The sequence below is a fragment of the Dipodomys ordii genome, unplaced genomic scaffold (genome assembly GCF_000151885.1).
Source record: "Dipodomys ordii isolate 6190 unplaced genomic scaffold, Dord_2.0 Scaffold49, whole genome shotgun sequence".
Lineage (NCBI taxonomy): Eukaryota > Metazoa > Chordata > Mammalia > Rodentia > Heteromyidae > Dipodomys > Dipodomys ordii.
The window spans coordinates 462717-468820 of NW_012267265.1; the positions used below are offsets into that span (position 1 = coordinate 462717).

The 6104-nt window shown below is 33.6% G+C and overlaps 1 protein-coding gene and 1 pseudogene across 2 annotated transcripts in view; one reads left to right on the forward strand and one right to left on the reverse strand.

Moving 5' to 3' along the window:
* The window catches only part of LOC105988431, a 496910-nt pseudogene that overhangs the window by 459180 nt on the left and 31626 nt on the right, over nucleotides 1-6104 (forward strand).
* LOC105988501 (UDP-glucuronosyltransferase 2B15-like) overlaps nucleotides 1-6104 on the reverse strand; it is a 34854-nt gene that overhangs the window by 5783 nt on the left and 22967 nt on the right. The window lies entirely within an intron of this gene.

Sequence of the window (6104 nt, forward strand, 5' to 3'; positions counted from 1 at the left end):
CAAGGTAATGAGTACATGTCCTATTGAGCATTGTTGTCTCCTCCTTTGTTTCTCCCCTACCATCCCTTCCCTCCCACCTCCTTGGAATTTTTTTTAAGAAACCATTAAAAAATTATATTATTTTGAAGATGCTATGCAGAGGGGTTACAGTGACTTGGTAAGGCAATGAGTCCATTACTTTTCGATCATTGTTACCCCTTCCCTTCCTTAATGAAATTAATTATTGCCTAAAAGGGAATTTCGATCAATAATTTTAAAGGCACTCACTAAGATACAAATGCTTGGAAGGCTCAGTGAACCTTTAATAAATTTGGACAAAATTGATCCTGCCCAAAGTATGTCATCAAATGGTCATAAAAATCATAAACAAGCAGAATTATAAAAACAACCGAATATTTCAAGATACCTATTAAGGAATTGCTTTAGAGTAAAATACTCATCAGTAATTTTACATGAGCAAACACAGGGTTGATATATTGAAATTCCTGAAAAATGCATACCAACTACAGGACATATATATATATTATATGTATATAGAGGTGTGTATAATATATATAGAACATATATAATATATATGTTCTCTATATATACAACGTGTGTATATACATGTATACATATATAATTTATACATGTGTAATATATTATGTACATATATGTGTATATTACATATACATATATAATATGCAATATGTATAAATATACAAAAATGTGACATATATTTAATATTTATTGTCCCTCAAACATAAAAATAATACAAAATGTTTCAAAGTAGCAAATATTGTTTCCATTCACTACTATTAGTTGTAATTTAAGCACAAAAAATGTTTAAAGGTGTCTTACCTAGAAAGAAAAGGATGATACCATCCATCAAAGAGACACAGAAGTATAAGGCAAATATACAAAAGAAAAAAGGAGAATTATAAAATTCTCATTATAGAACACTGTCACATCACAAGGAAGAAAAGTAAGAGATGAGGAAACTAAACAAAATATAGTCAACAGAAACAAAAAAATGAAATGACAGGAATATATATTTATTAATAATGATCTTGAATCAAAACAGATGAACCTCCTCAATGAAACACATACAAACTGAATAGATTAAAAACAAATATAACACAATACACTGTGTCATCTGTATGTTCTCACATGCACTGAAAGTAAAGGAACAATAAAACGAAAACAGAAATGCCTACCAGAAGAGAGCAAGAGTGTTTATACTATTGAAGATAATATAGATTTTAGGTAAAATCCTGTGAAACACTACAAAGGAGTCTCATTCCGTAATCATCAATGGATCAGTACAAAGAAAAGAGAAATCATAATTCTCTCTCTCTCTCTATATATATATTCATCCAATATTAGCAATAAATGAATAAAACATTATTAACCTAATACTAATATGTTGATACTAAATAACCCTTAGGAGACTAAACATCCAGCTTTCCTTAAAGGATAGATTATGCAGACAAAAATCAACAAAGAAACATTAGAGTTAAATTATACAATAGGCCAAGCCGAGCTAGCAAAAGTTAACACATTCATGTAAAGGTTCCTGAATGAACATTCCTCTCATTAGCATAAGGAAAATTCTATATGATAAGACATAGTCACAAAACATATACAAAAAATGCAGCAAAATTGGCATCATGAGATATTTTCTTGACAACACAGACTAAAACATGAAGTTAAAAATATAGAACATTTAAAAGCTACGAAAAATGTCGTTAGCCCACTTATTTATTGGGCAGTTGTTTCTTTGAGGATTTGTTGTTGGGGGATTTAATTTTTTGAGTTCCAAGTATATTTTAGATATGAGACCCTTGTCAGTATAACTTGTAGAGGAGATGGGGAAAAACAAGTCATTTAAGGATACAGGTGGACCTGTTGCAACAATGAGAAGTACAAGTTGTCCTGTCTAAAACAAGCTTTACAACGTTGGCGCGGGAGGGGGTGGAAGGCAGGGAGGACTGGGTGGGGAGATGTGGGCGGTGGCTGGGAAAGGATGTGAAGGGTAAACAAAGGAGGAAGCTCCAATGCTTGATAAGAAATGTATGCATTATCCTGCCCATGTAATTGTAACCCCTTTGTACAGTGTGTTCACAAAAAAATAAAATAAAATAAATATATATAAAAAATAAATAAATAAAGACTCCAAGATTCGACCTCTCAAAACAAAACCTACAAAAAAGGAGATTAAAGAAAATTCCTTGAACAAAGAATGTTACAATGAAGAAAAGGATTCAGAGGAAATGGAATAGAGCAGAAGTAGACATAAGATGGAACTTAATATATAGGAGGAAAAGGAAGAGGGAGTTTAGAGAAAAATATTACAAATGGCTCTCAAGAAACCAGAAAAGGAAGAACCAAAAAACCTCAAATTAATATAAGCAAAGAAATAGCTATGACCAGAAACAAAATAAATTACAGATTGAAAGAAAAACACCCAAGGAGGTAATAAGTTGATTTTTGAAAAAAATAAGAGGGAAGATCCAAATGCATAAAATGAGATGAAAGGGGCATTATTCTAAGACACAGTGTTAATTCTTTAGAGTTGGGCACAATTCAGCAGTAGAGTCAGCTGGTCTTAGTCTTCTCTCTGCTAGGAATCTCTACCATATTTTATCGTTCTGTCCATATTTCCTACATATTTACAACCTAATTTTGAAGATTATCCATCCAGAAATAGATCCATTTGTTTTACCTTTTCCTACTCATTGCTGAGAAGTTGTTTCTGATCATCTCTACAGCTGCATTTCTGAAGTAATCGTAGCACTATTTTAAGCATAAAATCATAGCTTATCAATGCATAGATTTGTCTGCATTGTTGCCTAGAGTGTCCAAAAACACAGCAAACATATATCAACTCTGACATTGCCATGGCTTTTCTTTCTTTTCTAAACATTTCAGTTCTCCATTTAGGAAGAGATGCTAGCGTACGCTGAGCCCATAGAAAGGCAGCCAGCTACCCCACTTGATGCCGGAGTGATTTGGAAATTGTTTTTTTAAACTAACTTTACCAAAGAGTGACTTTGTGGATGGACACTACAGAAAAGGGAGATATACACCTGTTAGTTTGCTCTGTTATCTTTTCACTTTCAGTGGTAAAGATTCTGCTGTCTTCTATGGATACCTCCATCAAACCAGCACTGCAGTGGTTACATTGTTGGAGCCCCCATCTTTGGTGGATACTTGGTTTACCTACTACATGGAACCAGAAAATGTATCATTAATTGATGTGGAAAATTATGATTTATTATTCTGATTGACAATCATTTAAAATTTATAATCCACCCAGCATTCAGGGGCTTAAAGTCTAGGCCTGGGCATTTGTCCCTAAGTGTTTCTCTTTTTTATTGTGCTCAGGCTAGCACTCTACCAGTTGAGCCAGAGATCCACTTCCAGATCTAGTATTTAATTGGATATTAGAGTCTCACAGACTTTCTTCAGAGGATGGTTTTAGACCATGATCCTCAGATCTCAACCTCCTGAGTAGCTGAGAGGACAGGCATGAGCTCTCAATTTCTCTTTTGCAAAATCTCTACTTTCTTACAGACAAGTAAGAAAACTAAATTTGTTTTTGTGAAAAGAGTTAGATTCCTGGGTCATAATGACAGTGGCCCAGAATTACTGAAAAGCTGTGTGATCAGTCTAGGTTAGAAAGTGGTAATAATTAGCTAGTAAAAATCTCTACTTTCTTACAGACAAGTAAGAAAACTAAATTTGTTTTTGTGGAGAGTTAGATTCCTGAGTCATAATGACAGTGACCCAGAGTTACTGAAAAACTGTGTGATCAGTCAAGGTTAGAAAGTGGTAATAATTACCTAGTAAACATCTCTACTTTCTCACAGACAAGTAAGAAAAACTAAATTTGTTTTTGTGGAGAGTTAGATTCCTGAGTCATGATGAGAGTGGCCCACAGTTACTGAAAAGATGTGTGATCGGTCAAGGTTAGAAAGTGGCAATATTTCACTAGTAATTCTAGGTTAATAGCTTTTTTTTGGGGGGGGCAGTCCCTGAGCCTGAACTCTGAGCCCAGGAGCTGTCCCTCAGCTCTTCAACTCAAGGCTAGTGCTCTCCAACCTGAGCCACAGTGCCACTTCAGGTTTTTTTCTTCTTATGGGTTACTGAGGGATCAAACTCAGGGCCTCATGCATGTAAGGTAAGCACTCTACCACCAAGCCACCTTCCTAGCCTTCTAGGTTAAATTTTAAGTTAAGACTTTGAAATATTTGTCAATGAGTTGTTACAAGCAAGTGGAAATAATTTAGACAAAATAAATCCTAAATTGAAGCAAGTAATATAAATTCAAACACTGAGTAGTTATGGCTGACCAAATAGTAAGAACTAAGAGTGTGCTAAGGAATGGAAGGACGAATATATGATATTAAAAATACTGCTTTTAACCTGATACTTACTGCTCAGCAGGACTTAGGTGAGGTATTTCATATGGGCTCCTCTATTCAGTTTTACTCAGAAAATTCACTACATCTCTCCAATGCTGGCCATGCCTTTATTTTTTCATTAATTCATTCTGTCCCATTTCATTTCACATAATGAGGGAATGCAACTATAACTTTCAGAATTTGTATTAGCGTATATTAACTGTTTCGCCATGTAATTTTGCATCCAAATATTCTGTACTGCACTTTGATTAAATTAACCCCTTATATTACATTTTTCTTTTGCTATCCATTTTATCTGCAAATGCTATGACATATTTTCTGTTTAATACTCTAATATATATGTGTATACATCTCTATTCATTTCCTTATATATGTATAGATACATATATGTATATGTATCTATATTTCATTATCTACGGAAAAGTCAAAGGGCATTTAAACTGTCTTCATAGCCTGGTTATTAGCAAATGATGCTGGAATAAACACTCAAGTGTGCAATTAAATTACTTCAGAGAATATTTCATAGCTCTATTTCTAGGTTTTTGAAAATCTTCCATGTCTTTTCCACAGGAGCTGCACTGATTTGCATTTCTACCAGCAGTATACAACATTTCTTTTCTCCCTATTACCTGGTCAGCATCTGTTGTATCTTTTTAAATATTTTACTTTTCAGTTTTCATTTTTTGTAATACAGGGACTTTCCTTGTAATTTTTCATATACACACACTGTGCACTTTGCATATATTGTCCTTTTCCACTATATTCTCATTCCTCTCAATTTCTCCTCCTTTCTCAAATGGCATTTGGTAGACTTTATTATGACACTGTCATAGGCCTGTGTGTTTTATATCCTTTTATCCCCTTTACTCCACAATATCCATTCCTTTCTCTCTTTCTCCCTTTGCTGAACCCTCCTAGAAGTTCCTCCTTTTACATTCATGGCTCTTTTCCACTAATTACTATCATCATCAACATCATCATCATCATTGTCATCATGATTATCATGACATCAACATCCTCAGTTTAGTATCAACTGCACAAATGAGCAATAACCTGCAGTATTTGGTATTTTGACTTTGGTTTACAGCAGTCAACCTGATGATTTCCAATTTTATCCACTTTTCTGAAAATGACATAGCTTGGTTTTTCTCTAAGATACCATAATATTCCTTACATATGATGTTAACATAAAGTCTTATTATATATAATAATTTGAGGAAGAAATTAGACATAGACTAGAATTTGTTTTGAGTAGTATATTTAGAGTTAGCTTCATTTTTAGCTCAGAAAAACATACCTGCAAAGTTCTCTTCTGTTAAAAACCTAATGTAATAAAGGGTATTGGTGTATTATTGTTATATTCTATACATTCATTTTTATTTAATTTTAAATTTTAAATTGCTGGTCTATGTAAAATGAAATCTTTAAAGTTGCCATTATTGTCTATTTTTTTCTGAACATTATTTTTAAAATTAGTTTTCTTGAGAGTAACTCTAGTACTGTAGCAGGAAGAATTAAACTGAGAGTCTTATGTTTGGTAGGCAACTGCTGTAACATGGGCCTTAACAACTTTGCTTTTACTAGCCTCACACAACCACCATACTATTTCCATTTCCCAAGTATCTGGGATTACAGATGTTCAAAACTATGCCCATCAGATTCTTTCCTTCTCTCTCTCTCTCTGTCTCTCTGTCTCTC